General features: G+C 39.3%; 1 protein-coding gene and 1 pseudogene across 1 annotated transcript in view; both read left to right on the forward strand.

Moving 5' to 3' along the window:
• The window catches only part of LOC131397423 (leukocyte immunoglobulin-like receptor subfamily B member 4), a 78,455-nt gene that overhangs the window by 16,388 nt on the left and 37,267 nt on the right, over nucleotides 1-24,800 (forward strand). The window lies entirely within an intron of this gene.
• On the forward strand, nucleotides 11,731-24,319 carry LOC131397421 (leukocyte immunoglobulin-like receptor subfamily A member 2; annotated as a pseudogene).

Below are 24,800 nucleotides of genomic sequence, written 5' to 3' on the forward strand. Positions count from 1 at the left end.
CAGGAGCATGACTCAGCCTCCCTGGGCACCTACAGGGAGAGCAAACATGCCACAACAGAAGGACACACGTAGCCCACATAGGGGTCACTCTTGGAACATTGAGAACTGAGGGAAGCACACTGCAGGCCTCCCTGGACATCACTTATATAAGGTCACCTATCCAAGTGCAGGAGACGCAGATGACCTACCTAATACACAGACACAAGCACAGGGAAAGAGGCAAAATGAGAAGGCAAAGGAATACCTTCCAAGTAAGGGAACAGGACAAAACCACAGAAAAGGAATTAAGTGAAAAAGAAATGAGCAACCTACCAGACAGAGAGTTCCAACAAAGAGTGCTAAGGATGCTCACTGATCTGGGGAGAAAAATAGATGAACTCAGTGATAATGTCAACAAAGAAATGGAAGATATAAGAAAGAACCAATAAGAAATGAATAATACAATACTGGAATCGAAAAATTCACTAGAGGGACAAAAAAGCAGAGTAGAGGATACAGAAGAATGGATCTGTGAGCTGAACGAAAGACTAGAAGAAATTCCCAAGCTTAACAGGTAAAAGAAAAAATAATTAAAAAGAGTGAAGACAGCGTAAGGGACCTCTGGGACAACATCAAGCACAATAACATCTGTGTTATAGGTGTCCCAGAAGGAGAAGAGTGAAACAAAGGGGCAGAGAATATATTTGATGAAATAATAGATGAAAACGTCCATAACCTAAGGAAGGAAACAGACATCCAGGTACAGGAGGCACAGAGAGCACCAAACAAGATAAACCCAAAGAGGCCCACACCAAGATACATCATAATCAAAATGTCCAGAATTAAAGATAAAGAGAGAATCCTAAAAGCCGCAAGAGAAAGACAAGTTACATACAAAGGAAACCCCATAAGGCTATCAGCTGACTTCTCAGCAGTAATGTTATAGGCTAGAAGAGCGTGGCATGATATATTTAAACTGCTAAAAGGAAAAAACTTACAGCCAAGAATACTCTACCAAGCAAGGTTATGATTCAAAACGGAAGGAGAAATCAAAAGTGTCCTAGAGAAGCAAAAATTAAAGGAGTTTGTCACCAAGAAACCAGTACTACAAGAAATGTTAAAGGGATTGATTTAAGGGAAAAAGAGAAGACCACAAATAGGAAAAATTATCTATTTCCATGATAAGAGGGTAATGGATACAAATGCACAAAAAAGAAGTTAGATATGATATCAAAACATAAAATGAGGGAGGAGAGGAGATAAAGAGTAGAGCTTTCAGACAGAGGCCAAACTAAAGAGACCATCAAATCTTTACAGAGGACGACTAAAACACTGAGGAAAAAAAATTAAAAAATGGCAGTAAGTACATACATATCAATAGCTACTTTAAATGTCAATGGACTAAATTCTCAAATTAAAAGGCATATGGTGGCTGATTGGATAAAAAAATAAGACCCTGCTGCATACAAGAGACACACTTCAGATCTAAAGTCCCTCACAAACTGCAAGTGAAGGGATGGAAAAAGATACTCCACACAAATGGCAATGAAAAGAAAGCTGTGGTAGCAATACTCATATCAGACAAAATAGACTTTAAAAAACAACTGTAAAAAGAGACAAAGAAGGGCATTACATAATGATCAAGGGAACAATCCAACAAGAGGACATAACACTTGTAAATATCTATGCACCCAATGCAAGACCACCTAAATAGATAAAGCAATTATTAGCAGACATAAAAAGAGAAATAGACAGTAACACAATAATAGTAGGGGACTTTAACACTCTACTTACACCAACGGATAGATCATCCAAACAGAAGATCAATAAGGAAACATTGGCCTTAAATGACACACTAGAACAGATGGACCTAGTAGATATATACAGAGCATTCCATCCCAAAACCAAAGAATACACGTTCTTTTCAAATGCACATGGAACATTTTTCAGGATTGATCACATATTAGGCCAAAAAACAAGTCTACATAAATTTAAGAAGATTGGAATAATACAAAGTATCTTTTCTGACCACAACGGTATGAAACTAGAAATCAACTATAGGAAGAAAATCAGAAAACCCACAAATATGTGGAGATTAAACAAAATATTACTGAACAACGATTAGGTCAACGAAGAAATCAAAGGAGAAATTAAAAAAATACCTGGAGACAAATGAAAATATGACATGCCAGAATTTATGGGATACAGCAAAAGCGGTTCTAAGAGGGAAGTATATTGCAATACAGGTCTATCTTAACAAACAAGAAAAATCTCAAATAAACAATCTAACAATGCACCTAAAGGAACTGGAAAAAGAAGAACAAATAAAGCCCAAAATCAGTAGAATAAGGGAAATAATAAAAATCAGAACAGATATAAATGAAATAGAGACTAAAAAAACAATAGAAAAAATTAATAAAACCAAGAGCTGGTTTTTTGAAAACATAAACAAAATTGAGAAACCTTTAGCTAGACTCATCAAGAAAAAAAGAGAGAAGGCTCAAATAAGTAAAATCATAAATGAAAGATGAGAAATTACAACAGACACCTCAGAAATACAAAAGTTTATGAGAATACTATGAAAAGCTATATGCCAACAAATACGACAATCACGAAGAAATGGATAAATTCTTAGAATCATACAACCTTCCAAAACTGGAAGAAGAAGAAATAGAGAATTTGAATAGACCAATCACAGTAATGAGATTTAAACAGTAATCAAAAACCTCCCCAAAAATAAAAGTCCAGGACCAGACGGCTTCCCTGGTGAATTCTAACAAACATTCAAAGAAGACTTAATATCTATCCTTCTCAAACTCTTTCAAAAAATTGAAGAGGGAAAGATCCCTAACTCATTCTACGAAGCCAATATTACCCTGATACCAAAAAGAGACAAGGACAACGCAAAAAAAGAAAATTACAGGCCAACATCACTGATGAACATCGATGCAAAAATCCTCAACAAAATACTAGCAAATCGCATACAACAATACATTAAAAAGATTATACACCATAATCAAGTGGGATTTATTCCAGGTATGCAGGGATGGTTCAACATTCGCAAATCAATCAACATAATACACCACATTAATAAAATGAAGAATAAAAATCACGTGATCATCTCAATAGATGCAGAGAAAGCATTTGACAAGATACAGCATCCATTTATGATAAAAACTCTGAATACAATGGGGAAACAAGGAAAGTACCTCAACATAATAAAGGCCATATATGAGAAACCCAGAGCTAATATCATCCTCAATGGTGAAAAACTGAAAGCTATTCCTCTAAGAACAGAAACAAACAAGGATGCCCACTCTCACCACTCCTATTTACCATAGTACTGGAAGTCCTAGCCAGAACAATTAGGCAAGAAAAAAAATAAAAGGGATCCAAACTGGAAAGGAAGAAGTGAAATTCTCACTATTTGCAGATGACACGATTTTATATATAGAAAACCCTAAGGAATCCACCAACAAACTTTTAGAAGTAATAAAGGAATACAATAAAGTTGCAAGATACAAAATCAACATACAAAATTCAGTTGCATTTCTATACACTAACAACGAAGTAGCAGAAAGAGAAATTAAGAATACCATCCCATTTACAATTGCAACAAAAAGAATAAAATACCTAAGAATAAACTTAACCAAAGAGGTGAAAGATCTGGACACCACAAACTATAAAACATTGCTGAAAGAGATTGAAAAAGACACAAAGAAATGGAAAAATGTTCCATGCTCGTGGATTGGAGAAATTAACATAGTTAAGATGTCCATACTTCCTAAAGCAATCTAAAGGTTCAATGCAATCCCTATCAAAGTTCCAGCAACATTTTTCACAGAAATAGAACAAAGAATCTTAAAATTTATATCAAACAACAAGTAACCCCAAATAGCTAAAGGAATCCTGAGAAAAAAGAACAAAGCTGGAGGTATCACACTCCCTGATTTCAAAATATACTACAAAGCTATATTAACAAAAACAGCATGGTACTAGCACAAAAACAGACACACAGATCAATGGAATAGAATCAAAAGCCCAGAAATAAACCCACACATCTACGGAGAGCTAATCTTCGACAAAAGAGCCAAGAATATACAATGGACAAAGGAAAGTCTCTTCAACAAATGGTGTTGGGAGAACTGGATAGCCACATGCAAAAAAATTAAAATAGACCCTTACCTTACACCATACACAAAAATTAACTCCAAATGGATTAAAGACTTGAATGTAATACCTGAAACTATGAAACTTCTAGAAGAAATCATAGGCAGTAAGCTCCTCAACATCAGTCTTAGCAACATATTTTCAAGCACCATGTCTGACTGGGCAAGAGAAACAATAGAAAAAATAAACAAATGGGACACATCAAACTAAAAATCTTCTGCACAGCAAAGGAAACCATCAACAAAACGAAAAGACAACCTAACAATTGGGAGAAGATATTTGCAAACCATACATCTGATAAGGGGTTAATCTCCAAAATATATAAAGAACTCATGCATCTCAACAACAAAAAAACTAACAATTCAATTAAAAAGTGGGCAAAAGTCCTGAACAGACATTTCTCCAACGAAGATATACAGATGGGCCAACAGGCACATGAAAAGTTGTCCAACATCGTTAACTATCAGGGAAATGCAAATGAAAACTACAATGAGATATCACCTCATGCCCATCGGAATGGCTATAATTAACAAGACAGAAAACAACATATGTTGGAGAGGTTGTGGAGAGAAGGGAACTCTCATACACTGGTGGTGGGAGTGCAAACTGTGCAACCACTATGGAAGGCGGTATGGAGATTCCTCAAAAAATTAAAGATAGAACTACCATATGATCCAGCTATTCCATTGCTGGGTATTTATCCAAAGAACTTGAAAACACCAATGCCTAAAGATACATGCACCCCTGTGTTCATTGCAGCGTTATTCACAATAGCCAGGACTTGGAAGCAACCTAAGTGCCCATCAAGGGATGAATGGATAAAGATGTGGTGTATATACACAATGGAATACTACTCAGCCATAAGAAACGATGAAATCCAGCCATTTTTGACAACATAGATGGACATTGAGGGTATTATGCAAAGTGAAATAAGTCGGAGGAGAAGGTCAAATACCGTATGATCTCTCTCATTAAGTAGTAGATAATGACAACAACAAACACATAGAGACAGAGATTGGATTGGTGGTTACCAGAGGGGAAGGAGGGAGGGAGGAGGGCGAAAGGGATAATTCGGCACATGTGTGGGTGATGGGTTGTAATTAGTATTTGGGTGGTGAACATGATGTAATCTATGCAGAAATAGAAGTATAATGATGTACACCGGAAATTTATACAATATTATAAACCAATGTTACTGCAATAAACAAAAAATTACATAAAAAAAAAGAGACATCTTATGATCCAGCTAGCCCACTACTGGGCATCTACCCAATGAACCTGAAGCCAACAATCCAAAGAGGCTTACACACCCCTATGTTCATTGCAGCATTAGTCACTATAGCCAAGACATGGAAGCAACCCAAGTGTCACTCAACTGATGAATGGATAAAGAAGATGTGGTATATATATACCATGGAATACTACTCAGCCATAAAAAAAGACAAAATCGTCCGATTTGCAACAACATGGATGGACCTGGAGGGTATTACGTTAAGTGAAATAAGCAGAAAGACAAAGACAAACAGTGCATGATTTCACTTATATGTGGAAGATAAACTAACACAGGGACAGATAGAACTGTTTGGTGTTTACTAGGGGTTAGGGGGGTGGAGGTGGGCACAAGAGGGGGAGGGATGCACTTATATGGTGACTGATAAACAATAATGTATAACAAAAATTTCACAATATAAAAAACCTATGAGCCAAGAATACTCTACCCAGTGAAATTATCCTTTGGATATAACAGAGAAATAAAAGCTTTCCCAGATAAAGAAAAGTTGAGGGAGTTCATTGCCACTAGACGTGCCTTAAGAAATGAGGAAGGGAGCCCTCCTACCTGAAACCAAAAGGAAAAAATTTACAAAGCTTGAGCCATGTGATAATTAGACAGACAGAATCAGAAAATTGCAGCTGTGTATCAGAATAGGTTAGCAAACACTTAATTACAACATAAAAGATAAAGGGAAAGAAAGCATCAAAAATAACAATAACCACTCAGTTTTGTCACAAACTCATAACACAAGAAAAAATAAATTGTGACAACAAAAACATAGAGAGGGAAGAGGAAAAGGATGGAATCTGCATAGGCCAATGGAGACAAGAGGCTATCAGAAAAAGGACTATCTCATCTATGAGATCTTTTACATGAACCTCATGGTAACCACACAATAAAAATCAGAGCAGAGTCACAAATCATAAATAAAGAGAAAACGACCACAAAAAACCACAAAACTGGAATGGCAGACAGAAATACAAGAGAAAAGAAGTAATGGAAATATAGAATAACCAGAAAACAAAAGATAAGATGGCAGTATTAAACCTTCATACATCAATAATCAGTCTAAGTATAAATGGGTTGAATTCACCTATCAAAAGACACAGATTGCCTGAACTGATAATAAAAACAAGACCCAACAATATGCTGCCTTCAGGAAACACATCTCAGCTCTAAAGACAAACATAGGCTCAGAATGAAGGGAGGGATGATAATATTCCAAGCAAATGGCAAACAACAGAAAACAGGTCTTGCCATACTTATATCACACAAAGCAGACTTCGAGATAAAAAAGATAAAGAGAGACAAACATGGGCAGTATATAATGATAAAAGGAACATTCCACTGAGAAAACATAGCACTTATGAATATATATAGACCTAACACAGGAGCACCAAAGTATATAAAGCAATATTAGCAGACCCTAAGGGAGACATTAACAGCAACATAATAATAGTAGGGGACCTCAACACCCTACTTACACCAATAGATACATCATCCGGACAGAAAGTCAACAAGGATACAGTGGCCTTAAATGAAACACTAGACCAGATGATTGGACTTAATAGATATATATAGAACATTCCAGCCAAAAACGGCAGAATATGTATTCTTCTCAAGTGCACATGGAACATTCTCAAAGATAGACCATATGTTGAGAAACAAAGCAAGCCTCCATAAATTTAAGAAAATGCAAATAATATCAAGCATCTCTTCCAACTGCAGTACTATGAGACTAGAAATCAAATATAAGAAAAAAGCTGGGAAGTCACAAATATGTGGAGACTAAGCAACATGATACTGAACAACTGTTCTATCAATAAAGAAATAAAAAGAGAAATCAAAAAATACCTACAGACAAATGAAAAAGGAAAACACAACATGACAAATCTTATGGAATGCAGCAAAAGCAGTACTAAGAGAGAAAGTTACAGCAATACAGGCCTACCTCAAGAAACAAGAAAAATCTCGAATAAGCAAGCTTATCCTATACATAAAAGACTAGAAAAAGAAGAACAGACAAAACCAAAAGTCCGAGGAAGGAAGCAAATAATACAAATCAGAAAAGAAATAAATGAAATAGAGACTTAAAAAAATGATAGAAAGGATCAATGAAAAAAAGAGTTGGTCCTTTAAGAAGATAAACAAATTTGACAAACTGTTAACCAGACTTACTAAGGAAAAAAGAGAGAAGACTCAAATAAATAAAATCAAAACTGAGAGAAGAGAAATTACAACAGACAACACAGAAATACAAGGGATTACAAAAGAATAGTATGAAAAGCTGTACGCTGACAAACTGGATAACCTAAAAGAAATGAATAAATTCTTAGAATCATACAACCTCCTAAAACTGAATTAAGAAGAAATAGACAATCTGAATAGACCAATCCCTAGAAAAGAGATTGAAACAGTAATCCAAAACCTTCCAAAAACCAAAGTCCAGACCAGACAGCTTCTCTGGTGAATTCTTCCAAACATTCAAAGAAGATTTAACACCTATCCTTCTCCAACTATTCTGAAAACTTGAAAAGGGTGGGACACTTTCTAACACATTTTACAAGGCCAACAATACCCTGATACCAAAACCAGACAAGGACAACACAAAATGGAAAATTACAGGCCAATATCGCTGATGAACACAGATGCAAAAATCCTTAACAAAATATTAGCAAATTGACAACAGTACATTAAAAGGTCATACACCACAACCAAGTGAGATTTATTCAGGGATTCAGGGATGGTTCAACATCCACAAATCAATCAATTTGATACATCACATTGATAAAATGAAGAATAACAATCACATACATAATCATCTCAATAGATCCAGCAAAAGCATTTGACAAGATCCAACATCCATTTATGACAAAAAAAATACTAAACAAAATGGGCATTGCAGGAAATTACCTCAACAAAATAAAGGCCGTATATGACAAACCCACAGCCAACACCATACTCAATGGAGACAAACTGAAAGCTATCCCTCTAAGAACAAGAACAAGACAAGGGTCCCCACTCTAGCCACTCTTATTCAACATAGTACTGGAAGTGCTAGATAGAACGACTAGATAGGGCAAGAAAAAGAAATAGAAGGGATCCGAATGGAAAGAAAGAAGTAAAATTGTCACTATTTGTGGATGACATGATCCCATATATAGAAAACCCTAATGAATCCACCAAAAAACTATTTTAAAAAATAAATGAATTCAAAGTTACATGCCAAATATATTAAAATGATTTTTTTAAGCTAGAAACCATCTCCCAAAATTCCATCCTCAACCAGCCCAATTTTTGTTTCCATTTTAGATCAATTCTTTTCCATATTGACACGTTTTTAAATTGCCACATGAAAAAAAAATAAAAATAAAAAATAAACTGCCACATGACATTTGGTATCTGCTTTTTTCATATTACTACCTCTTCTTTTTTAATAGTTGTATAATACCCTTCTGATTAATTACTTACAAAGCCCCCTGTTGGTGGACACTTTAGTTTCCATTATGATAGTGCTGTAATGTAGACATATAATACAAAATTTTACTTTGTAAAAAAAAAAGTTAATGAATTCAGTGAAGTTGCAGGGTACAAAATCAACATACAAACATCGTTCACATTTCTGAACACTAACAATGAACTATCAGAAAGACAAATCAAGAATACAATCCCCTTCACAATGTCAATGAAAAAGAATAAAATAACTAGGAAAAAATTTAACCAAGGAGGTGAAAGACTGTACACTGAAAACTATAAGACAATATTGAAAGAAATCAACGAAGACATAAAGAAATGAAAAGATATTCTGTGCTCCTGGATTGGAAGAATAAACACGTGTAAAATGTCCATACTCCCTAAAGCAAACCACAGATTCAATGCAATACCAATCAGAATCCCAACAACCTTTTTCCGGGAAATAGAACAAGGAATCCTAAAATTCGTATGGAACAACAAAAGACTTCCAATAGCCAAAGCAAGAACAAAACTGGAGGTATCACCCTCCTTATTTCAAAATAAAATGCAAAGCTATAGTAATCAAAATAGCATGGTACTGGCAGATAAACAGACACACAGATCAATGGAACACAATTGAGAGCCCAGAAATAAAACCACACATCTACAGATAGCTAATCTTTGAAAAAAGAACCAAGAACATGCAATGGAGAATAGAAAGTCTCTTCAGTAAATGATGTTGGGAAAACTAGACAACCACAAGCAAAAGAATGAAAGTAGATCATTATCTTATACCATATATAAAAATTAACTCAAAATGGATTAAAAACGTGAAAGTAAGACCTGAAAACATAAAACACCTAGAAGGAAATATAGGCAATATAGGTCTTAGCAGCATCTTTTTGAATACTGTGTCTACTCAGGCAAGGGTACCAAAAGAAAAAGTAAACAAATGGGACTACCTCAGACTAAAAAGCTTCTACAAGTCAAAAGAAACCATGAACAAAATGAAAAGACAACCAACCTACAGGGAGAAAATACTTGCAAATCATGTATCCAATAAGGGCTTAATTTCCAAAATATATAAAGAACTCATACAACTCAACAACAAAAAACAAAAAACCCAATCATAAAATGGGCAGAGGCTATGAACAGACATTTTTCCAAAGAAGATATACTGACGGCCAAGAGGCACATGAAAAGATATTCAACTTCACTAATTATTAGTTATATGTAAATCAAAATTACAATGAGATATCACCATATACCTGTTAGAATGGCTATAATTATCAAGACAAAACATAACAACTGTTTGAGAGGAGGTGGAGAACAGGGAACCTTATTACACTGCTGGTGGGAATGCAAACTGGTGCAGCCTCTATGGAAAACAGTGTGGAGAGTTCTCAAAAAATTAAAAATAGAAATACCATATGATCTGGCTATCCACTGGATAGAGCCCCTACTGGGTATTTATCCAAAGAATTTGAAATCAACAATTCAAAGTGACTTATGCACCCCTATGTTCATTGCAGCATTATTCACTATAGCCAAGACGTGGAAGTAACCCAGTGCCCGTCAACTGATGAATGGATAAAGAAGACATGGAATAAATAAACAATAGAATACTACTCAGCCACAAAGAAGACAAAATCGCCCCACTTGCAACAACATGGATGGATCTTCAGGGTATGATGTTAATCGAAGTAAGCCAGACAAAGACAAACACTGCATGATTTCACTCATATGTGGAAGTAAGCAAACACTTGGATAAAGAGAACAGATTAGTGGTTACTAGAGGGGAAGTGGGAGATGGGATGAGCAAAAGGGGTAAAGGGGACGTATGTATGGTGATGGATAAAAACTAGACCATGAGTGGTGAGCACGATGCAGTCTATACTGAAACTGATAAATAATAATGTACAGCTGAAATTACATGATGTTATAAACCATTATGACCTCAATAAAATAATTGAAAAATATGTAATAATAATGATAAGAGCAATGACTCAACCTACCACCATTTTTGTGAAGGTTATACATATGTACTCTTCTGCCACGTAATCTTCATAAAATGAAAACGAAGTAAGGGTTAGGATTAAATTATTTCAGATTTGTGGAGGAGAGAGCCTCATCTAAGTGGAATGAGGGGAGGATTTTAAATGAAAATTGCGTGTTGATCCAGAAGACTGGATGGCACAGCTACTCAGTAACCTCAGCCAGTGTGATAGTTTAAGAACAAAGGTGTGACAACATCCATGAAAGTAACTTCTTCAGGTTCATCATTTATACCCTTGGAGAGAAGAGTTGCCAACATGTGGGGACTATTGACAGAGGAAGAAGAAGAACTAATAATCATGCTATTGTCTCTTTAGTAACCCCTGTTATAGACAACGTGCACACACTGTGAGTACAGCTTTCCAGAAACTCACTATCATTGCCCCCTGCTGTACAGAAAGAGACAGAATCTCAGCAGTAAGAGGCAAGAACCATGAGCTCACTTGGTATTTCAGAGCAGCTCTCAGGCAGGGAATTATTACTGTCCTGCTCTTTGCCTCTGATTTCTCTTACCACTCACTTTATATAGAATGTTTAAAGTTCTCATGTGAAACAGTGGATGGAAAGTAGGGATTAGCCTGGACTGATTGCAGTTTGAAGTTCAGATGATTACGTCTTCATGATGTCAGGCACTTCTGCAAGCCCCACCCAGGTGGAGGAAAGAGGATGTGGATGTCTTCACTCTAGAGGTGAGAGCAAGGCCATCCCACACTTCTTGGAGGTCTGTGTCACTTTCAGAGAAGTCTGTTCCTCATAAGAGCACATCACTGGGGCCAGCAGGATAACTTGGATGCAGGACCATGTCGCTGGCTCTTCCCAGCCTGCTCTGTCTTGCTGAGTCTGGGAGAGAAGGGCCTGGCTATAAATACAACACTACAGGGGACAGGTCTGGTGGTACTAAAGTCTGAGCTGTCTCACCCGCTGTTTCCTTCCATGGTTGTATCTAGGCCAGAGCACTCAGGCACAGAACAGTGAGTATTCCTCTTAATACTCCCAAGTCCCTGCTCCTGGATGAGGCCAGATATGAGCTCTCTTGGCAACTGGGAGGAGAGGACTCGGCATTCCGACCAGCGGCTGTAAGAGAGGATGATGTGGAAGGATGGTGTGAAAAACAAACACACCTGTAATTCCATTATCCATTCCCTTTCTTCTAGAAAATCTTCCCTGACCTCTTATAACAGCTCTGCCTGAACCCATGGTTCTGTCCAAGGAACCAGTGACCATCCTGTGCCCAGGGCCTGCAGAAGCTGAAGCATAGGTGATATCTAGAGTGGGAAGCTCTGAGCCCTCAGACACAGAGAAACAACTGCTGTCTAACACTACCAATATTTTGCGTATTGCAGAGATGACACCAGACCAGGCAGGGCTGTACCACTGCTCCTATCAGAATGGACACAGCTGGGCCAAGTTCAGCAACCCCTGCAGCTGGTGTTGTCCGGTGAGTGTACACAGAGGCAGCAGAGCCAGGACTGACCCCTTTACAGAGGGAAGAACCAGACTTTGCAGTTACAAAGGCACAGAGGACAAAACCCCTATCCTTAGGAAGGAATCGAGGGTGATGCAGAGACAGATTCCTCAGGGCAGGACAAGGAGGGGATAGAAACAAGAGCCCTGTCTGCTCCTGGGGAACAAAAAGGGACAATGCATGTGTGTGGCCCTGCTCTTTGTCACCAAACTTCCTTCTTTCCCAGGAGCTTATGACAAACCCTCCCTCTCAAGCATGACTGGCACTGTGGTGGCTTCAGGGAAGAATGTGAAGTTACAGTGTTTCTCAACACTCAAGTTTGACGCATTTATTCCTATTGAAGAAGATGAAGTTCACGCCATCCAGGACCAAAGCTCCACTCCCAAGAGTGGTGGACGTCATGCCGTCTTCCTATTGAATCACGTCTCCTCCACACAGGCCAGGACATACAGATGCTATGGTGCCCTCCGCAATTACCCCTATGTGTGGTCTAACCCGAGTGACCCACTGCCGCTTCAAGTCAGAGGTGAGGAAGTCACAACCCAACCACAAGCCTGTCCCCTCCAAGAGACCCGACACTGTCCAGGTGGAGCAGTGATTGGAAAAAGGAGACAGTGGGGTGGGAAGGCAGTGTCACCACCCTCTGCTTAGACAGGAAGCTCTGAGGAACTCACTGCCCTCACCCACAATGCAGCCCTCCTACCACCTGCCAGGGGGCTGGGGAAGGGCAGGGTAGTCATTGGGAATGTGGGTAGAAATGAGCCTGAGCAGAGAGAAGGAAAACCACTCCCAATTCATCCCCATTTGCAGAAGCTCCTGTGGATCCTGATCCCACGAACCCCAGACATTCACCTGGTGAGTAACTGCTAATCTTTAGAAGAAGCAAGGAAAGCAGAGGGCATAGCATGTACAAAAGGCATGAGGTAGAGAGAAGCTTCACTTGCCAATGGAATGTCAAAGAGGCTAGTCCCTGTTTGCTGGGTATGTGGTTTAATCACAGACACATAGCAAGGAAAGAGCAGGCAGGGCTCCAGTGGGGCAGACGGGAGGCACCCTGTTCCCCAATCCTGTCTTTCTTGACCCCAGAATTCCCTCATGGGATCACCACCACACCCATAATGACAGGAGGAAATCATGGTAAGTAATTGCTTATACTGTGGGGGTGGGCTGGGTTGCTTACATGCTAGACCAGTAAACTGGACTAATGGGCTTGAGTTTCAGGGTATATTCGCGGAATGGGCCTTCGTACCTCTTCTGTGGCCTTCTATTCTTTTTCTCTCAGAGCCTGATGCTTGGCATGCTTCTGCATAGAATCAAGTCCAGATGAGCCTGGCTGGCCTGATTCTCTTGGTCCTGGGGGTCCTATTGGCTGAGGCCTGCTACAGCTGGAAGACGCCCTTAAATGGAGCCAGAAAATCTACTGTAGGTGACACATAACCACGTGGGCATGGCTGTGTTCCAATAAAACTTTGTTTACAAACACTAAATTGTGAATTCAAATCATTTTCATGTGTCACAAAACATTGATTTTCTTTTGAATTTTTCAATCATTAAACCATGTAAAAATCATTCTTAGTCCTGGAGCTGTATAACATGAGACAGCAGGTTTTAGACTCAATCATTCAATCTTATGGACTGTCCTTCAAAAAGTATAATCTGAATAGCTTGAGATCAAAGAAACGTTAATAAATGTGCCTGGAAATGGTTCTCCTAGAAAATAGTGACTGATGTGCTCAAGGATGCACTTTTGATTCTCTAGTAGATGGAGATAGATATATTGATGATAGATAGACAGACAGATAGATAGATAGATTATAGATAGATAGATAGAAAAGATAGGTAATGAGAGAGGCAGAGACAGATAGATAAAAGTGAATATTTTCCCTTAGTGTCAGAGAAAGGAAAGCCCTGTCTAAACACTTTTGACACGTCTGCCCCTTCCTCTGAGTTGGAACCTTAAATTATCTTCTCAGTCCTGGGGAAACCCCTTCTCCTCAGCCACAGACATCTCAAATTACCACCTCTAAACCATGTTTCTTTAGTCTCAGGGTGTGACCAAAGGATACAAACACGGGGATCTGATTTGACTGAGCATAATTAGACAGGCCATGAAGATGCTAGTGATACATGACAAACAAATGGAACTTCTAGCAGAAGTAGGAAATGTTTCTGAATTTGTAGAACTATATATGATTCTTCCTGTGGCTACTAAGTCCTTAGAATCTGATGAAGTAAGAGCTGACTAAATAATTTGGAGCAATAATCGAATCTACTACTGTTTTTGTGAAGATTATATGTAACCTTCCCCCATGTAAGCATCATAAAATGAAAACACAGTAAGGGTTAGAATTCAATTATTTCACATTTGTGGAGAACACTCCATCATATAGGTGTAATGACGGAAATACATGTTTATCTCAGGTGATGTCAGCATCATAGTGGAGTGAGTTGTTCCCTCTGCTGCTCCTCTCTAAGTTACAACCAACTGGATATCCAATGATCAACAGAATATTCCCTACATAGCACAACAGGAAGCATAAGAGATCCATTCATCTGTACATCTGAAGCCTGAAACCAGAGGCTTCAGGAACCACAGTGGAAATGGCGACCCAGCCACCAGTGGTGTCACCCCTGACATCAGCTCTACAACCAGCAAGGGCTACATACCAGTCTCCAGGTTCCTTGGCTCCCAACAGGAACAGACATCTGTGAACCCAGCACCCCTGGCAGTGGTGCAACCAACACCTCCAGACAACCCAGGAGCAGCAGCAAAACATAAGCCCATGGAGAGCTGACAGAAAGCCAATAGCGGACACGAGATCCAGGTAACTCTAGAAGCAGTAGAAGTGTTTGCAGCCCCTAACACCAGTGGCGACACCTGAGACTGCAGTGACATCATAAGCAGCAAGGCACCAGCAACCTCAGAGTCAAACGGGACACAAGGAGGGCACTGACAACACCTCTGGCAGAGGCAGTGGACTGTGGAAAGTGCAGGCTCTCAAATACTACCAGACACAGCCGAGAACAAAAGTAACCAAATCTGTGTCCAAATAAGAAAGGTGGTTACTACCACAAATGTGGCAGCAGAGGATCAATTCATCAAACACCATGAACATCTACTGTAACATGGCAGAACAGAAGGAGAATGACAACTCTCTGGACACTAAACTTGAAGTCACAGAAGATTACAATCTAACTGACAGAGAATTAAAAATACCTGTCATAAAGGAACTCAACGAGTTACAAGAAAACTCAGACTGACAGTTCAAAGAGCTCAGGAATAAAAGTAATGAACACAAGGAGTACTTCAACAAAGAGACTGAAACTCTAAAAAAAAAACACAGAAATTCTGGAGATGAAGAACACAATTAATGACATGAAAAATAATGTCAAAAGCGTAAAAAATAGAGTAGACCACGTGGAGGAGAGAATCAGTAAGTTCAAATACACAAACATAGATGTGATTCAGGTGGAGGAGGAGAAAGAACTAAGATTTTTAGAAAATGAAGAAATTCTATGAGAAATATCTGAATCAATGAGGAAAAGTAACATGAGGATTATAAGTATCCCAGGAAGAGAAGAGAAGCAGAAAGGAGCAGAAGGCTTATTCAAAGAAATAATAGCTGAGAACTTCCCAAACCTGGGAAAAGAACTGGACATGCAAGTACATGAAACCAATAGAACTCCTAATTACCTCACTGCAAAAAGACCTCTAAAAGGCATATAATATTAAAACTGTCAAAAGTCAATAACAAAGAAAAATATTAAGGGCAGCAAGAGAGAAGAAAATAAACAACAAAGGAACCCCCATCAGTCTTTCAGTGGATTTCCCAGCAGAAAACTTATAGGCTAGGAGAGAGTGCAATGATACATTCAAAACACTGAAAGGCAAAAACTATCAGCCAAGAATACTCTATCCAGTAAAATTATCTTTCAGAGATGAAGGAGAAATAAAGGCTTTCCCAGACACACAAAAGCTGAGGGAGTTCATCGCCACTAGACCTGCCTACAAGAAATGTTGAAAGGAGACCTCCTACCCGAAACAAAAAACAAAAGTTTGCTAAGCTTTGAGCAAAGAGATAAATAGACAGAAAGAATCAGAAAATTGTAGCTCTGTATCAGAACAGGTTAGTATACACATAATTATAACACAAAGGCTAAAGGAAAAGAAGGCATCAAAAATACATATAACCACTTCAGTTTGGTCACAAACTCACAACACAAAAAAAATAATTGGCGACAACAAAACCATACAAGGGGAAGAGGACAGAGTTGGAACCTACTTAAGCTAATGATGATAAGAGGCTATCAGAAAAGGGACTATCACATTGATGAGGTCTTTTATATGAACCTCATGGTAACCACAAAACAAAAAATCAGAGCAAAGTCACAAAGTAGTAATAAAGAGAAAACAGAGAAAAACATCACAGAAAATTACCAACTGAAATGGCAGACAGAAATAGAAGGAAAAAGAAACAATGGAAATGTAAAGCATTCAGAAAATGAAAGATAAAATGACAACAGTAAGCCCTCACATATCAATAATCACTCTAAGCATAAATGGATTGAATTCACCGATCAAAAGACAGAGTGGCTGGATGGATTAAAAAACAAGACCCAATTTACTATGCTACCACCAGGAAACACATCTCAGCTGAAAGGCAAACACAGGCTCAGAGTGAAGGGAGGGAAGATGATAGTCCAGACAAATGGCAAGCAAAACAGAGCAGGTGTAGCCATACTTATATCAGACAAAGCAGACTTCAAGACAAGAAAAGATAATGAGAGACAAAGATGGGCATTACATAGTGATAAAAGTGACATTCCACCAAGAAGACATAACACTTACTAACACATAGACACCTAACACAGGAGAACCAAAGTATATAAAACAACTATTAACAGACCAAAAGGGAGAAATTGACAGCAACACAATAATACTTGGGGACCTCAACACACCACTTACATCAAAGGATAGATCATCCAGACAGAAATGAAACATTTAATTAACATTTAATTAAGGGGCCTCTAAACAAGATGGACTTAATAGATATATCAAAATCATTCCATCCAAAAACAAAAGAATACACCTTCTGTCAAGTGCACCGGGAACATTCTCAAAGATAGAACATATGCTGGGAAACAAAGCAAGCCTCAATAAATTGAAGAATATTGAAATCACAGTAAGCATCTTTTCTGACCACAATGCAATGAAACTAGAAAACACCTACAAGAAAAAAGCTGGGAAAATGACAAATAGATGGAGACAACAGAACATGATACAGAAAAACCATTAGATCAATGAATAAATCAAAGGGGAAATCAAAAAATACCTGGAGACAAATGAAAACACAACATATCAAAACTTATGGGATGCAGCAAAAGTGGTACTAAGATGGAATTTTATAGCAATACTGGCCTACCTCAAAAAAAAAAACAAGAAAAATCTCAAATAAGTAATCTTAAACTACTCCCAACAAAATGACAGAAAGAAAAACTAACAGAGCCCAAAGTCAGCAGAAGGAGGGAAATAATAAAAAATACAGCAGATATAAATGAAATAGAAACTAAAAAATCAGGGGAAAGGATCAATGAAACTTAGAACTGGTTCCTTGAGAAGATAAACAAAATTGACAAACCCTCAATCAGACTTTCTAAGAAAAAGAGAGAAGGCTGAAAAAAAATCAAAAATGAGAGGAGAAATTACAATGCATACCACAGAAACAGAAAGGATTATAAAAAAAATACTATGAAAAACTATATGCCAACAAATTGGATAACCTAGAAGAAATGGATAAATTCTTAGACTCATACAACCTCCCAAAACCGAATCAAGAAGAAGTAGAGAATCTGAATAGATCAATCACAAGTAAAGAGATCAAAACAGGAATCAAAAACCTCCCAAAAAACAAAAGCCCAGGACCAGATGGCTTCTCTGGAGAATTCTACCAAACATTAAAAGAATATTTAATACCTATCCTTCTCAAACTATTCCAAAAATTGAAGAGGATGGAAAACTTCCTAACTCATTCTGTGAGACCAACATCACCCTGACACCAAAACCAGGCAAGGACAGCACAAAGAAGGAAAATTACAGACCAATATCACTGATGAACATAGATGCAAAAATCCTCAATAAAATATTGGCAAACTGAAAACAGTAATACATTAAAAATATCATACACCATGATTAAGTGGGATTTATACCAGGAAAGCAGGGATGGTTCAACATCCACAAATTAATCAATAACATCACATTAATCAATTAATCAAGATACATAAGATAATCAAGATAAATTAATCAAGATACATCACATTAACAAAACGAAGAGTAAAAATCACATGCTAATCTCAATAGATGCAGAGAAAGCATTTGACAAGATCCAACATCCGTTTATAACAAAAACTCTCAATAAAATGGGTGTAGAAGGAAAGTACCTCAACATGATAAAGTCCATATATGACAAACCCACAACCAAAATCATACTAATGAAAAAACGAAAGCCATACCTCTGAGAACAGTAACAAGACGAGGGTACCCACTCTCGCCACTCCTATTCAACATAATACTGGAGGTTTAGGACAGAGCCTTTAGGCAAGAAAAAGAAATAAAGGGAATCAAAATTGGAGAGGAAGAAATGAAACTCTCGCTGTTTGCAGATGACAGGATTCTATATAAATAAAACCCTAAAGAATCCAACAGAAAACTATTAAAAATAATCAACAACTACAGCAAAGTTTCAAGGTAAAAAATCAACCTACAAAAATAGGTTGCATTTCTATACACTAATAACGAACTAGCAGAAAGAAAAGTCAAGAATACAAACCCATTTACAATCGCAAAAAAAGAATAAAATATTAAGGAATGAATTTAACCAGAGAGGTGAAACACTTGTACACTGAAAACTATAAGACATTATTGAAAGAAATAGAAGAAGATATAAAGAAGTGGAAAGATATTCCATGTTCATGGATTGGAACAATAAACAGAGTTAAAATGTCCATACTACCTAAAGCAATCTACAGATTCAACACAATCCCAATTAGAATTCCAATGACATTCTTCATGGAAATAGAACAAAGATTGCTAAAATTTATATGGAACAAGAAAAGACCCTGAATAGCCAAGCAATCCTGAGAAGGAGAACAAAGCTGGAGGCATCACAATCCCTGACTTCAAAATGTACTACAAAGCTATATTAACCAAAACAGCATGATACAGACACAAACACAGATGCACAGATCAATGGAACAGAATTGAGAGCCCAGAAATAAACCACACATCAATGGACAGTTAGTCTTGGAAAAAGGAGCCAAGAACATACAATGGAGAAAGAGAAGTCTGTTCAATAAATGGTGTTGGGAAAACTGGACAGCCACATGAAAAACAATGAAAGTAGACCATTATCTTGCACCATACACAAAAATTAACTGAAAATGGATTAAAGACTTGAATGTAAGCCATGAAACCATAAAACTCGTAGAAGAAAATATAGGCAGTACACTCTTTGATATCAGTCTTAGCAGCATCTTTTCAAATACCATGTCTAGTTAGGCAAGGGAAACAAAAGAAAAAATTAATAAATGGAACTACATCAGACTAAAAACTTCTGCAAAACAAGGGAATCCATGAGCAAAATGGAAAGACCTGCCAACTGGGAGAAAATGTTTCCAAATCATATAACTGACAAGGGGTTAATTTCCAAAAACTATAAAGAACTCTTACTACTCAACAAGCAAAATGAACAACTCGATCAAAAACTGGACAGAGGATCTGAACACACATTTTTCCAAAGAAGATATACAGATGGCCAACAGGTACATGAAAAGCTGTTCTACATCACTAATTGTTAGGGAAATGCAAATCAAAACTACAATGAGATATCACCTTACACCTATTAGAACAGCTATAATTACCTAGGCAAAAAATAACATGTTTCAGAGGATGTGGAGAAAATGGAACCCTCATACACTGCTGGTGAGAATGCAAACTGGTGCAGCCACTAGGGAAAGCAGTATGGAGATTTCTCAAAAAATTAAAAATACAAATAACATATGATCCAGCTATCCCACTACTGGCTACTTCTCCAAAGAACTACAAATCAACAATTCAAAGAGATTTATACCCCGCTATGACCATCACAGCATTATTCACAATAGCCAAGACGTGGAAGCAACCCAGTGCCCATCGAACGACGAATGGATAAAGAAGATGTGGTATATATCTACAATGGGATACCACCCAGCCACAAAAAAAAGATAATCGTCCCATTTGCAACAACATAGATGGTCTCGAGGTTATGATGTTAGGTAAAATGAATCAGACAGAGAAAGACAAATACTGCCTAATTTCACTCCTATGTGGAAAACAAACACACACATGGATAAAGAGAACAGATTAGTGCTTACCGTGGGGGAAGTGGACTGGTGGGTGGGCGAAAGGGGTAAAGGGGCACATATATATGGTGACGGATAAAAATGAGACTACTGGTGGTGAGCATCATGCAGTCTAAACAGAAACTGATAAGTAATAATGTAGACCTGAAATTACACCATGTTTTAAACCATTATGGCCTCAATAAAAATCGGAAAAATATATAATAATAATAATAATTTAGAGCAATAATCCAAACTACCACCGTTCTGGTGAAGATTATATGTAGCCTTCTGCCATGTAATCTTCTTCAAATGAAAATTCAGTAAAGGATACTATTAAATTACTTCAGATTTATAGAGAAGATTGCGTCATGTAGGTGGAATGAGGGAAAGATTTTAAATCTAACTTGCATGTTGATCCAGAAGGGTGGATGGCACAGCTACTCAGTAAGGTTCAGCCAGAGTGATAGCTTAAAAACAAAGGTGTGACAACACCCACGAAATACCTTGTTTATGTTCATCATTTACACCTTTGGACAGAACAGGTGACAACAGTATGTGGACACTATCCACAGAGGAAGAGGAAGAGCTAATAATCATGCTATTGTCTCTCTAGCAATCCCTGTTCTGAACAATGTGCACACGCTGTGAATAACGCTTTTCAGAAACTCATTATCATTGTCCAATTTTGTACATAAAGCGATGGAATCTCAGGGTTAAGAAGCGAGAGCCGTGAGCTCACGTGGTATTTCAGAGCAGAACTCAGACGGGGCTTATTTCTGTCCTGTCCTTTGCTGGTGACCTCTCTTAATCACTCACTTTATATAGAAAATTTAAAATGCTCGTGGAGCACTGGAGACAGAAAATGGGGATCAGTGTGGACTGACTGTAGTTTGAAGTTCGGATGACTAAGATCTTCATGATGTGAACACTTCTGCAAGCCCCACCCAGGAGGAGGAAAGAGGATGTGGATTGTCTTCACTCTAGGGGTGAGAGCAGGGCCATCCCACAATTGCTGGAGGTCTGTGTCACATACCTGAGAAGTCTATTCCTCAGAAGAGCACATCACTGGGGCCAGTAGGCAGCTTGGAAGCAGGACCATGTCCCTGGTTCTTCCCACCCTGCTCTGTCTTGGTGAGTCTGGGAGATAAGGGCCTGGCTGCAAATAAAAGGCTGCAGGGGGGCAGGTCCAGTGGTCCTAGAAGGCTGAGGTGTCTCACCCACTGTTTCCTTCCAGGGTTGTCCCTAGGCCAGAGCGCTCAGGCACAGAACGGTGAGTATTCCTATTAATACACACAAGTTTTTACTCCTGGTTTAGAACAGATATCACCTCTCTTGACAGCTGGGAAGAGGAGACTCAGCATTTTCACTGGGAGCTGTAAGAGGTGATGAAGTGGAGGGATGGTGTCAGAAACAGGCACACCAGAAAGTCCATTGCAAATTATCTTTCTTCTAGGAAATCTCCCCCAGCCTCATATCACAGCTCTGCCTGGACCCATGGTTCTGCATAGTAATCCTGTGCTGATCCTGTGCCAAGGGCCTGCAGAGGCTGAAGCATACGTCATATCTAAAGTGGGAAACCGTGAGCCCTTGGAGAGAGAGAACCAACTGCTGCGTGGGAGGATCAACCATTTGACTATTGCAGAGATGACACCAGACAGGTCTGGGCTTTACCACTGTTCCTATCAGAGTGGAGGCAGCTGGTCCCAATTCAGTGAGCCCCTGCAGCTGGTGATAACTGGTGAGTGGGAAACAGAGGCAGCAGAGCCAGGACTGAACCATTTGCAGAGGGAAGAACCAGGCTTGCTGATACAAAAGCACAGCAGAGCAAAGCCTCTATCTTAGGAAGAAATCAGTTATTATGCAGAGACAGATTCCTCAGGGCTGGACAAGGAGGGGATAGAAATCAGTCTTCTCTGCTCCCAGGAACAAAAGGAGACAATGCATGTGTGTGGCCCTCTCTTTGTCACCAAACTTCCTTCTTTCCCAGGAGCTTATGACAAACCTTCCCTCTCAAGCATGACTGGCACTGTGGTGGCTTCAGGGAAGAATGTGAAGTTACAGTGTTTCTCAACACTCAAGTTTGACGCATTTATTCTTATTGAAGAAGATGAAGTTCACGCCATCCAGAACCAAAGCTCCACTCCCAAGGGTGGTGGACGTCATGCCGTCTTCCTCTTGAATCACGTCTCCTCCACACAGGCCAGGACATACAGATGCTACGGTGCCCTCCGCAATTACCCCTATGTGTGGTCTCACCCCAGTGACCCATTGCAGCTTCAGGTCAGAGGTGAGGAAGTCACAACCCAACCACCATCCTGTGCCCTCCTGGAGACCGACACTGTCCAGGTGGAGCACTGATTGGGAAAAGGAGACAGTGTGGTGGGAAGGTGGTGTCACCACCATCTGCTTAGACAGGAAGCTCTGAGGAACTCACTCCCCTCACCCACAATGCAGCCCTCCTACCACATTCCCAAGGGCCAGGAAGGGCAGGGTAGTCACGGGGAGTCTGGATAGAAGCGAGCCTGAGCAGAGAGAAAGAAAACTCCCATTTCAGCCCCATTTGCAGAAGTTCCTGTGGATCCTGATCCCACAAACCCCAGATCTTCGCCTGGTGAGTAACTGAGTTTATATGGAAAACTAAAAAAAAATCAAGTAGAAGTGAAAAAGAAAACCACTCTGATTTCATCCCCATTTGCAGAATCTCCTGAAAATTCTGATCCCACGAAGCCCAGACCTTCACCTGGTGAGTAACTGCTAATCTTTGCAGAAGGAAAACACAGGCACAGGGAATAGCAGGTGTAAAAGGCTTGAAGTAGACAAAAACTTCACCTGCCCACAGAGTGTCCAGGAGACCATTCCTGTTTGCTGAGTCCATGGTTTAATCAGAGGGCAATAGCAAGGAAAGAGCAGGCAGGGCTCCAGTGGAGCAGGCTGGAGGCACCGTCTCCCCACGCCTGTCTTTCTTGACCCCAGAATTCCCTGGTGGGATCACCACCACACCCACAATGACAGGAGGAAATAAAGGTAAGTAATTGCTTATCCTGTGGGGGTGGGCTGGTCTGCCTACATGCCAAAGCCAGTAGACTAGACATCGTGGAGTACGTTAGTGGAACGGCCTTGGTGCCCCCTCTGTAACCTTCTATCCTCTTCTCTCAGAGCCTACTGCTTGGCATCCTTCTGCAGAGAATCAAGTCCGGCTGAGCCTGGCTGGCCTGATTCTCTTGGTCTTGGGGGTCCTGTTGGCTGAGGCCTGCTACAGCTGGAAGACGCCCTTAAATGGAATCAGACAAGTCTCTTCCTGAATATAGTGACAAGCACTGACGACCCTCAACTGGCACCTAAAGACTGCGTGGACCCTTAGGGGGCAGCCAGAAGAGATAGGGCCCTGGCCATGTAATCTACTGGGATAATGGAGAAGATTCATTTGCTATTGAATGTGTAACAATTTACCAGAGTCATAGTCCTTAAGCAATACAAATCTATTCTCTTGTGGTTCTGGAGAGCAAAAATCTAAAATACATCTGCAGGCCTGTGTTCCTCTTTTATTAGTTTCTGGTCTGTGTTCCTGACTTGTAAAGTTCCTAGACTCTGCCTGCAGTCCTTGCCTTGGAGCTCCCTCCTCCATCTCCAAACCCACAAGTGTAGCATCTCCTTAACCTCCCTAACCTCTGCTCCCTTCATTCCTTCATCTCTCTATCACTCCCACCCTCCTGCTTTCCTCTTCTGAGGACCCTGTGATGACTGAGCCCAAGAACATAATCCAGGATAACCTCCCAATCTCAAGATTCTTTACTTCCTTACATCTGCAACATCCCTTTGCCATGTCAGGTACCATTCACAGGTTCTGGAGATTAGACATGCACAACTCTAGGGGGCACTATTCAGCCAACCTCCTGGAGCTCAGTAAATTTGGCCATTGAACCTGGCTGTATTTGCACTTGTGTACTACCTCCAAGGGTACAGATGGGGTTTAACTATTATAATACTCTGTAGAATTTAGGACAGGTCATGATTTAAATAGAGAGA

The sequence above is a fragment of the Diceros bicornis genome, chromosome 34 (genome assembly GCF_020826845.1).
Source record: "Diceros bicornis minor isolate mBicDic1 chromosome 34, mDicBic1.mat.cur, whole genome shotgun sequence".
Taxonomy (NCBI): Eukaryota; Metazoa; Chordata; class Mammalia; order Perissodactyla; family Rhinocerotidae; genus Diceros; species Diceros bicornis.